Here is a 12,271-nt window from a genome sequence, read left to right on the forward strand (position 1 = left end):
AACCATGCCAGTCGCGCCACCGTGCCAATGGTAAACCATGCCAGCCACGTCTCTGCGCCAAGGCATGCCAACCATGCCAGCCGCACCACCGTGCCAATGGCGAACCATGCCAGCCACGTCTCTACGCCAAGGCATGCCAACCATGCCAGCGGCATCACCGTGCCAATGACAAACCATGCCAGCGGCACCACCGTGCCAATGGCAAACCATGCCAGCCACGTCTCTGCGCCAAGGCATGCCAACCATGTCAGCCGCGCCACCGTGCCAATGGCAAACCATGCCAGCCACGTCTCTTCGCCGAGGCATGCCGCCCATGCCAGCCGCTCCACCGTGCCAATGGAAAATCATGCCAACCACTTCTCCACGCCAAAACGAAGGGTTGTAATAATCAACGACTACCCTTCTCTTTGAGATGCAGATCTCGACCATCCAAGTTCGCCACCTAATGCATGGAAACTTGCGGCCCAAAGCCAAAACACCACGGTTTGCATTAAACCCTAGTTTTGGACGCGCCTATACCATGCCAGCCTTTCCTTCACATCACTGGCTGCCAAAACGAAGGGTTGCAACGATCAACGGCCACCCTTCCATCTAAGATGCAGATCTTAACCGTCGAAGGTCACCAGCTAACGCGTGGCGACTTGTGGCCCAACGCCAAGCCTTAACTGTGGTCGCGCCCAAACTACGCCAAGACCCTAGCTTTTGGCCGCGCCTAACTACACCAAAATCCTAGCTTGCTGGCCATACTTTCATGCCGCCAGCTACCAAACGAAGGGTTGCAATAATCAACGGCTACCCTTATTTTTGAGATGCAGATCTCGACCACACAAGTTCGCCACCTGACGCATGGAAACTTGCGGCCCAAAGCCAAACATCACGGTTTGCACCTAAACCCTAATTTTGGCCCGCGCCTACTCTATGGCAAAGCCATGCTCAACGCTGAATGCTAAAACAGAGGGTTGCAATAATCAACGGCTATCCTTCCCTCTGAGATGCAGATCTCGACCGTTCAAGTTCGCCACCTAACTTGGGGCCCAAATCCAAAACATCACGGTTTGCACCCAAACCCTAATTTTGGCCGCGCCTATTCTATGGCAAAGCCATATGGACTCTACCATGGCCACTGGCATGCCACCATTCCACACGTGACACCATGATACACATTTTCCCATGAAAACACTCGAGACATCTAACACATGTCACAAACTGGGGGATGCTCATAAAGGGTATTGGTTTGGCGGTTTACAGCATGCGGCGTACACTACGCCCGTTACATGAAAGTGTCATAAGAATAAGGAGGTTAGTAAATAGAGGGAGTAATGGTGAAACACTTTCCTTCATTATGGAACATCAGTTCCAGGCGTTACCGGTTACCACCTCCTCCCATTTACTCATCCGTTTCTATTTCTTACAAGACCAGAGTACGTTTCACTTGGACTTGTATAAATAGGTCTTACCTATTTCCACCAAAGAACAAGTTTTGGTCAGGAGCATACAACACTCAGAAATCACTTGTTAGCTTTCCCATATGTTAGCTTTCAATTTCTGATACAAGTCAAATTACTACTCTTCCAGAATCAACTATTCTGGTCTCAACACTCTCTTCGCTTCCCTCCCCAAAACCAACCCTTCTCCTTCACTTTGTGACCGAAGCAAGTTTGGAACGACCATTTCTTGGTTTAGGACGGATTTGTACAGATTGATCTCTCGAATCTAAAGTACTCCCTTGCAGTACATTTTTTAGAGTTTAAGACGTTTCTCACCCACAACACACGAAATTACCGAAACCAGCAGAAACTGTTTTCACCCTCAAACACTTACCAACACATATTTCGAGAAATATGTAAGCGAGTTAAACTCAGCTGGAATTATCAAATGTGTATAATCGAAGTCTATATAGCTATACAACTTTTGTCTCAAATAGGATATAGAGTAGATAGATTTTTGAGTGATAGATGAGTTCAAGTTTCCACATACATTTTGTTGATGAAGTTCCACAAACTCCCCTTAATAGTTCTTCGTCTTCAATAGATGAACGCCGTGAAGTTTAATGCTCAATTATGCTTACTATCCTAATCCGAGACTTAGCTATAAGTATACTATAAATCAAGACTTATAGTTTTGGCAACTAAACTTGACAAACAATATTAGGATAGGAACGCTTGCGAGTTCGACCGAGCAGTGCTCTAACAGACATAATGAAGAGCGCATCCAACCAGAGTGACAAAAGTAAGCTTTTTACGATCGGTATTATGAATATTAGCATAGAAAATTCTTACTATGTCAGGTGAATACTTTTCAAAATCAAAGAGCTTTCCCCAATCTCGATCTTAAACGAACTTCACATACCTTGCATTGGAAACTTCTGAATCGAATTTTTTCAGCAGTAACTCTGATTCCCTTGAGAGTTTGATATTTATCAAAACATGAACTATCCATGAAAGAAGTAAGTTCATGTTTATCTTTGATCATATGAGGAAAACGGATCTTCTCGATCTCATTATACAGAAAGGGATTCAAAGGATCCTCCTTATCTTGTTCAGAAGTTTTTTCACTTTTTGATTTCCTTTGCACCATCTTTGCTTGTATCGAAATTATATAAGAAACCCTAGTTTTGGTTTCGAAACTTTGCTCCCTAAAAATTGTATGAAATAACAATACATGAGTATTCCCTTTTAAATAAAAATTGATTTTATTTCGGACTTGACTTGGTTCAGGAAATCGTTGTTTCAAAAAATATTACCCTTTTTCAGATCTTGCCTTTCTTTTGGAAATCCGATTTCTCTTCTTGGAACGGACTTTATAGTGGATCAATTTTATATTCATGTTTGAATATTTTTCCTCTCTAATATATAACATGATATTTACAAGAAATACCTTTAGACAAAGTGAACCGATGATCTCATAAAAGATCATGCTTTAATGAAACAATTATGTGGTGTATGAAGCAAACCTTTGTTAACAGAAAGATCATTCTTAACAAAGGTAGAAGAGATTACAAAAAATGAACCTGTGAATCACACAAATGTTTTCGGATTTGAATGTGAGTGTACATATATTAGGGTAAGAATACCAGAATATATTTAAGATTCCAAGTTTTTTAGAATAATAGCCATGAACCATAATTAGAAAAAAAAAAACTCTTCTAGAATCTTATACACACTGATATTTGACGTGATATACATGCCTATGACTCCCAGAAGTCTGAACAATAAATCTGAGGAACAAATAAATTCCAAAGATACTCTTGAAGGAGAGTATTGGTTTTTTTATTCGTATTTTCCACCACAGAAAAATGAAGTCATCAAATCTTGACGGTACGTTACCTGAATCACCCATTTGATTCAATTCTTATAGGTTGGATCGCACCAAACACATATTGTTAGATCTTTTTGTGTTTGCCTGCTCTGATACCAATATAAATAACGAGGCTACCCAAATACACCATGTTTTTCTTTTCAACCTATAAGTCCGATACCAAGTTTGATTGTCTATGGTCAAAGTCGAGACAATACAATAACTTGATATTCACTTAACAATAGTTACGGTACAAGACCGATTGACTATAGGATTAATGTCAAGTAATTAGGATTAACGTACAAGTGTATTTACTTTAAATTATAATAAAACAATTATAATTACGGAAAGTAAAAATAAATGACACAACAAGATTTTGTTAACGAGGAAACTGCAAATGCAAAAAAACCCTGGGACCTAGTCCAGTTTTGAATACTCTCATAATTAAAAAGCTACACAAAGTACAATGCCAACTTCGTATAGTTGGGACCAAGTAATCTACCCCTAGTTACTTAGTTCCCTTAGTATTCCTGCGTCTACGAGCTGGTCATGCATGTGAATCCCAAGACAGAAAATCACTATCTTGAGTTTCTTTACCGATGTAAAGTCTTAAGCACTCAACTCCTTTTGAACGTCTTCCAAACAATAAAGGAACAAAGTTGTTTAGTAACTACTCCAATAATCTTTGACAAAATATTCGTTGAGTTTGACAAAGGCTCTTCCATTTAAACAAGAAAACTCTGCCGGGTAAGATTAATCCAAATCAGTAACTTAGATTCAGATTCACAACTATCAGATTCGGATATTGAAGAATACCACCAAATGACAGTTGCCGATCTATTCGAATTATGATCAGATAAATCTAATCTAAGTCGGATCCTAGCTAATCAAGATGTGTGCACGATCAGATAAATCTAATCTAAGTCAGATCCCATCCGATCAAGATGTGTGTACAAATCACGAGATACAGATTCTTCAAATCTTCAATTGTCTTCTTATGTACCTGCACAACACAAACTTGAATCCACTTATGATCAATCACACATAGAATGAAGTCTGTTAACAATGGATGATCACAAGTTATCTTTAGATCTAACAACAATTCTAAAGATCCCGTCAATACTTTGATCTAGTTTGAGTGACCCTTATGTCAGAAGAGAAGGCTCTCAAGAATAATCAAACCAGGTGCAATCAAAGTTTCAACAACCGTTAGTCAATCTAATCAATAATCGAAAACTAAAATAACAATGCAATTATCTAGTTTCCCACCAACGATATCCGTAGAGCTTCTTGATCCCACAGAAGTCTGTAAACCAGCGGTCGTAAGAGATTTCGCTTAATTATGGTACTTTCCTCTCCAGACAGACGGCTCCATCACAAACAACACGAATGAAGTTTTCCTGGCTCTTAGGATAGTTTGCTAGAAATGAAAACTCAACTATTTATATACCAAGGTTGTTTGGACAACAAGGAAATTCCAAAACCGAAAATATTCTCAAGATATGCAATAAGTACCTAATTCCAGTTTTCCTATTTCCAACTAATATCCAACCAGTAATTCCGAAATCTCTCCTTAGAAATATATAATATTAGTTTAACACTTAACTAATATAACTTTCCAAGAGATATATTTTGGTTTGCTGGAAAATCAAAAGCATATAATCAAAAATACTTAATTAAAAGATTCTCAATATTTCCGATTGGGATCACCTTGAGTATCAAGGAATATCTTTGGACAATAAAAGATAAGAATTATACTCATGTCCAAATTGTGTCGACATATGGAACTTTCTTAATTACCAAACCCTAATTCCAAACTCACACAAAATCGTAAAGTAATATGTAAATATGAAGGATCGGTTTTGCTCTTGGGACCGATTCTACCATGACTCCTAGCATAGGTTAAGATCATATCTACCAAGTCTCTCAGTATAGGTAGGGATTTGTTCTGCCATGACTCCCAACAATAATTAAGATTCCCGATATAGGTAAGTATCGGTTCTACCATGTATCCCAAAATAGTTGGTCTCTATTTGACAAATTCCTTTAAAGAGAACTAGAAAACAAATGAAAATGGCCTAGAAGATATAATATGTGGGAATTCAAGTGTCGTAACCATCGTCGTTCCATCGTCGTCGTTCGGATGAAATATGAAATATTCAATTTATTCTGACATGCAGTGTTGTTGTTGCCGGCTATTGGCACCAATTTGCACAATTCCTTCCCCGATTAATGTATTCAGAATGGGATTTACGGTGTTATTGTCAAAATGGCGTGCATGTATACCATGTGATGTGAGCTTCCATACTGGTGATTTTTTTATTTTTTATTTTGTGGTCGAAATAAAATATAAGTCCCGGCTCCATCCGATTCTTAGTGAGTAATTGGCTAAGATCAAGTGTAGTATACATACTTGAGCCATCGGCTCACACGATGTTAAATTTATTTTTTCCATAGGGGAGTTGCTACTACAGCAGCTTCCTGCTGGGGCTCCTGTGCGTCGCCTTTGCTTTTTGTTCATACCATTAGTGTTTTGATCAACTATTTCAATCTTTTGGCCGTAACATATCGTCCCAGCTAGGCTCAAGACAAGTCTTTCCACGACTCTACCACCTCTAATATACATAAATTTTACTTGAAAATCTGACAGAGAACAAATAGACATAAATGTTTGTATTCCATGGATTTTGCATAAAGATTATTTTCACATTCTTAAAACAAATTGGAGCCAGATTGTGATTGTTCTCTGGTGGGGATGAAAAACAAAAATCCAGATATTGTCAAACACAAATCCAGTTGCAATGACGAGCAAATGCGTGAGCCTACTAAATGAGAGCTTTCATTCCGAGTTGTTGTGTTTCTCGTAGCCTCCATATTGGATAGAGAGCACCTTCCTCCTGGTCTTCTACGTCAATTTATTGCATTGCCCATTGATATAACACAGTTTGAATTGTATCCTAAAGGGGGATAACATTAAAATCATTAGTTACAAAATGACGATGCGCCCAATGCCAAATCCAATACAAATAAGAATATTAAAGACCTTGAGCCCACTGTTGTCATATTTACAGTATTTAACAGAAGAAGTCATTGCACTCCCAACACGAATTTCTCAGGTCAATAATGAAATAAATGAATGAAAACGTTCTACATACCCCGGCATTTTGATTTATATTCCATAACACGGTCAGAAAGATTCTAGGGAGTATAGTAGTATTCAAAATAATTTCTTCTTTCTAACAAGCAGTAGATGCTTCTAAAGCACCCACCACCCTAACAGATGAGAGTACATAGTGAGATGTCGAAAAGAATGCAACATGTTTTTAACAATGCACTTTGTTAGTTAACTACTCCCTCCGTTACTTTTTAATAGGCCAGTTTCTATAATTAAATGTTTCAAAAAAATAGGCCAGTTTCCTAATTGGGAAAGTCAAATGTTACTTTAATTTTTTGGGACCACTTTTCTTTTAACTTATTTTGATGACAAGTGTCATGGGGAACATTTCACTTTACTTCTTTTATTGACAAGTGTTTAGAGGACCACTTTCAATAATTAGTTCTCTTAATTTCCTTAATTTTCTCAAAAAAAAGAAACTGACCTATTAAAAAGTAAGGAGTACTTTATATGCATGAGTATATGAATCTTACCTTTCCTCCTTCTGTTATTGAACCTTCCTTATCCATCACACAGTAAATTTGCTGAGTTTGGAACTGTAACGACACAAAATAAGAAAGATTTCAGCACATTTCATACACAGAACCTTAAAATATACTAGAGATATAAAATAGAATATAATGCAAATAAATATGCTCACCACTACAATGATTATAGGACTGTTTCCCATTAGTTTAGTTTCATGGACTTCAACGTCGGATATATGTAAGATCCGCAATATCAAAGAAAGAGATATTAACAACATGCGCCATAAAGTAGACGCCGCTGGCATTTCAAATCAAGCAGGCATCATAAAAAGCGGTTGTATTTATCCACTTTTATTAGTTTAAGGAAGTAAAGTAAATACTGTATCGAAGCACAGACAACTTCTTTCCAATCTCATTACATGTCAAATTCTTTCCAGTAATTAGATAATTTAACAAAACTCATTTCCAATTTAGATGTTTGCCGGATAAACCTTGTTGCAGAAGAACATTCCTTGGCTTTCGTAAGCTTGCTTCTCTGCTTTACATCTCTCGATTACTTCAGGACTACAATTCTTCTTCAGTGTTTCCACATCACCCTACAGAAAAACAAAAGACGCTGTCAGGGGTGAAAAAAACAAAAAACAAACAAACAAATCCATCTGCAGTAAAAAATCGAACTTTTCACATACACGATAACTAAGCTTAATTACGATATTTCTTACATCTAGATGACCAGATCAAAGGTTAAAGGTACATCAGTTGTGTGTTTTACGATTACAAGTTAAACATCATTTGCTAGTCTTGTGGTTAGTTTCACTGTAAATGCAGTAGAGAAAGTACTCGTTACTCAAGAAGATATTCTAAAATAAGAATGTACAAAATCAAAAACCTAATGCCATATATGGTTTTCTTCAGATCACTATCATTTGTGTGGCTTCATTATGAATCTACCATAACCAGTAGTGGCAGATACCTGGACTGGTACCTACCCACCCCACTGGTAGTAGTTGGCGTAAAGCATTTAAGCATAGTCCGACTCTTATATTTTAATGGAAAATTTATTGGATGATATGAGTTCCTCGCCGGGATGTCAGATCCCGACCGGGATATACAAAGGTCATATAAGAAATCCAGACCTAGCATTGTAGGCACCTTTCTCTTGGATTCGACTCTGAAAACGCAAATATGTTATGTTCTTTATTGCAGCTCAGTTATCATGTGTGCAGCAATGACTATGCCAAACAAATTGATGGCACTGACAGACAGTCAATATAAAATATAACAGAAAGCTTTGGAGTACTACAACTATTCAGCAGCTACCTTAAAATAAGCAATAAGGGTCGGCCTGATCATTTCTTGAACTTCAGCAACAAAATCCGGTAACGAGAAGGACCTTGTACCCAAAAAATAATAAAAAATAAATAAATAAATAAAAGATATACTAGTTAATGTAATACAATTTATCCAATAACAATAAAAGTTTAGCAAAAAAAAAAAAAAAAAAAAATTGATAAAAGCAAACGTGCTTCAGTTAAAGTAGATGTAAACAACTAAGCTCAGCAACTTACGGATCCCGACGACGTATTTCCTTGAACGATATGGCAGCATCTGTTTCTCCAAAAACAGTTTCATTCATACTATCAGAGCAATCACAGGGTTACGAACATGTACCACAATTGGAAAATAGAGATATAACAAGACCACCACCATGGGGCAGAAATGCAATGATTGAACTCAGGGGACATACTCTTGAATTTTGTGAACACCAGGGTGATCCCCTTGTTTCCCATGCCTCCCGCACATCCTCCGCGAGCTGCGAGATTCCAAGAAGGATAAAAAAAAATTACAAAATAGAAAAAGTATCAGAATCGTCTAAAGATTGCATATGACATACTGGCATGAAATACGACGTTGTACCCTCAGATGTTTAATGTCCATGATTATGAATAATTCACAATAAATGTAATAAGAAATTAGATTTTATTTCATTTTTTTATACGTTTAAAATAATCATAACGTTTGACCAAAAATACATTATCAATATGTCACTACGTCCAAAGTCAAACTAAAAAGAATAAAAAGAAAACATACTGAAATCCTTGGACGCAACTTCAATGCATATGCTAAAAATATCTTATATAATTAAGGGGAAATAATATGATTCACTGAAAGACATACCTCTTGAGTCTTTGTTACAACAGGCTCACTAATCCCACTTATACGCTTGATTACAGGGTTACCTTGCATCTGAAAAGGGAAAGAACTCTTAGTCTCTTGAATTCAGTGGCGGGATAAACCAAAAAAAGGAAATGAGGAGATTTTTGCTTCAAGCAAAGACAAGTTAAACTCGAGCACCCTTACCTTTTCTTTGAATGCTTCCCACTTCTTACCCCAGCGTGATTGCTTTGTGGGTACAATTACAATGTCAGTTTTTGTACTTCTTTCTCCTTTGGGGTAAGAGGAGGCTTCATGTTGCATATGCCTTCTCTTACTAGGTTTTCCACTTAATTCATCTTTCACGATGGCATAACCTTGTTTTGCTATGTCAAGAACCTTTGTTTCCTTAATTTTTTGGAAGGCCGAGGAAACTGTTGGAGCAGCAGAAGAGACAGTGGATTTGAACCTGCTGAAATATGATTGTTGGGAATCACCAGATTCAGGATTCCGAGATGTAGCTTCTCCGGATGGGGCATTCTTCTCATCTTTCACATGAGCACCAGTGTTAGTTGAGGTTTTGGTGGAGGATCCTGGAGAATCTTGTTTTCCAAGCCCAAATGTTTCTTTGACCTAAATCAGAACAATAATTAAGAAAACATGAAGTCTGGGAGGAATTATTGCTTAGCATATAATAGCAACACTCAGCAAAGAAATATTAGCACATTCACCTCCTCTGTGGCAGCTGAGAACTTCTCCTTCACATCGGAAGACACCTGCAGTGATACAAAAGTAACATAAGGTATGATGATTTGGATATCTCCAATAGTAAGAATAGTGGTCCTAGTGACATGATAAATTTGACAAGGTGACAACCACCACAGGTACAAAATCGCTATTTATTGACTAGGAGTGCACAAAAGATTAACAATGTGAATGTGCACCAGTCTTGGAAATAACAGAAAGAAATTATGGCACCCCAGAAAGGATGAAATAGAGATTCCAAATTGTGAGTGTCTATGTATTTAAATAAATGATTTCATAGGAAGCACATTTACACCAATAGTTGAATCTCACCTTCTTCGCTGTAGCTTCAGCCTCAGTCCACACACCGTCCACACTCTTGTAAAGCTTCTCCGTTGTCTGCTTCGTTCTGCATTTGTGAAGTTCACCATCTCAGGAACTCCTTTGAACCGTCTGCCAGCCTTGACATACAACAGTATGTCTCAGCCCATAAGGTATAAATGTACAAGAGAAAAAAAGAAGGAAAAAAAAAACAACAATTCATAAGGCCATCAAAATTACCTAACTTTCAATTCTTCTTTCGCCTCCTTAATTTCCCCTGCTTTCTCCTTGAGCTGCTTAATTGACTTTTGGATATCAGGATTACTGCCACCAAAATGATTTATTAGAAACTCGCTCCACATTAATCCTATAGACGTTACAAACTGACTGTTACAGAGAACTGTTGCAATAGGTGCTGTTACATGAAACAATAGAAGATATATGTTGTTGAATAAACGACTGCTATGAAGGGTCTAATGTTCTTCGTGTTCTAGGTATTGCAGCAGCAGAAACAAAACTTCAACTTGTGATTTCAGCTTTCTGTTCTCTCCTAAACTTCCCCAAAGTGTACGTAACCCCTCTCTGAATTGCAACCAACCTATATATAGGCAACAACTCTCAAGTAAACCCTAAACAACTCAAGTTTATCTCGATTATTCTTTCACAGCAAGTCCCGAGAATAATTCTCTCTAGATTTCTATGCACGCGTCTTCCAAGTTTAATCCAACGTACCAGAATCTCCCAATGATGGTATCCTCAATCATATCCGTCAGTATACTGTTAATACTTCACGTAACTTCCAATTATAGTTGAAGAAAATCCCGAAACTTCTTTAACCTCTGTTTAGCTTGAACTCGACGAAATCTCACGACTTTATCGAATCTGACGGACTTACCAGTCCTGTTTTATAGAAACAGGCTTAACTGACTCCAAAGCGACATCCAAATCCGATTGTATCTCAGACAAAACCAAATCCAGAAGTTCGCTACAAGCCGTGAACTTCCTACACCTATGTTTCCTTCTCCCGGCTTATTCAGCCCAATTCATTCGATCCAAACACACGTAACAACCCTGTAATGTTCTAGGAAGTCCATCCCAACGAAAATCAGACCTTGAATCTCTCTAAAACTCTGTTGAATTCAGAACCCTAATCTGCAGGTGTGTGGGTTCATTTTCCCGCCAAAAAAAATCTGTTTGAAATGTGAAGAAGAAGGTTGCCCCTATCCAGAGTAGGGGGTGCCGATAGTAGCTGACTTGGTGATGTGGACAATTGTGGGTGCTGAGGATAAATTTGGGATATACATAGCCCGGGTGTTCCTTAGCCAATTATGGGGTCCGTTTAGTAACTGTCCTCCGGGGTGGCCCGCGCAACTTTTCGAGCCGATTTTTCCAAAAATGTTTATTGGCCAAAAATACCTACACACAAAACACCATAATAAGTACAAAAATGAGCACTATCAATATATAGAATCGAGACAAATTAGACACAAAAATGTGTCTATCAAATAGCCCCAAACTTATTATTTGCTAGTCCTCGAGCAAAAATTAAATAGAAAAATAAAATCCTAATTCACTGACGCAGGCATCTTCGATTGCATTTAGCGTATCCAATAAGACTTTAAACCCCTAGGTGTCACTAGTGGCCGAGTTGTAGTCTCGGGAGGGCTTACCAGAGGTATACCCACAAAACCTTTATACTCAAGACCCTAGATATCTAGGCAGAACCTTGGAAGGCACTAAAGAATCTCCTTGGTTAGCATACTTATTGACTACAGGAGGAAGTACCCTGATGCGAAATTCCAATTGTTGTACACGAGTTTGCACTCAAGCATACTAAAATTCATATAAAGTGACAGAGCTCTACTCAGATAGTTTCTGGACATCATAACCGGAGTCAACCGATCACATGGATAGATTAAGAAGATGGATGTAAAGAAAAACGTAGATGATGTTGACTAAGGTGAACCTATCCTAATGGACTGAGATACTAGTCTGGACTAATATCAACACACTGGCATATACAAGGGTACCAGTGGTCGACTTCATTGAATTTATTCTGGTTGGTCAAATGGTCTGGTCTCAGTTTTTTTTTTTTTTTTTTTTTTTTTTTTTT

The 12,271-nt window shown here is 38.0% G+C and overlaps 1 pseudogene; it reads right to left on the reverse strand.

The window, feature by feature from the left end:
- Positions 1 to 5,988: 5,988 nt before the first annotated feature.
- LOC113355913 lies at positions 5,989 to 10,520 on the reverse strand (annotated as a pseudogene).
- Between the last annotated feature and the right edge of the window lie 1,751 nt (positions 10,521 to 12,271).

Source organism: Papaver somniferum, chromosome 1 (assembly GCF_003573695.1).
Source record: "Papaver somniferum cultivar HN1 chromosome 1, ASM357369v1, whole genome shotgun sequence".
In the NCBI taxonomy this organism is placed as follows: Eukaryota; Viridiplantae; Streptophyta; class Magnoliopsida; order Ranunculales; family Papaveraceae; genus Papaver; species Papaver somniferum.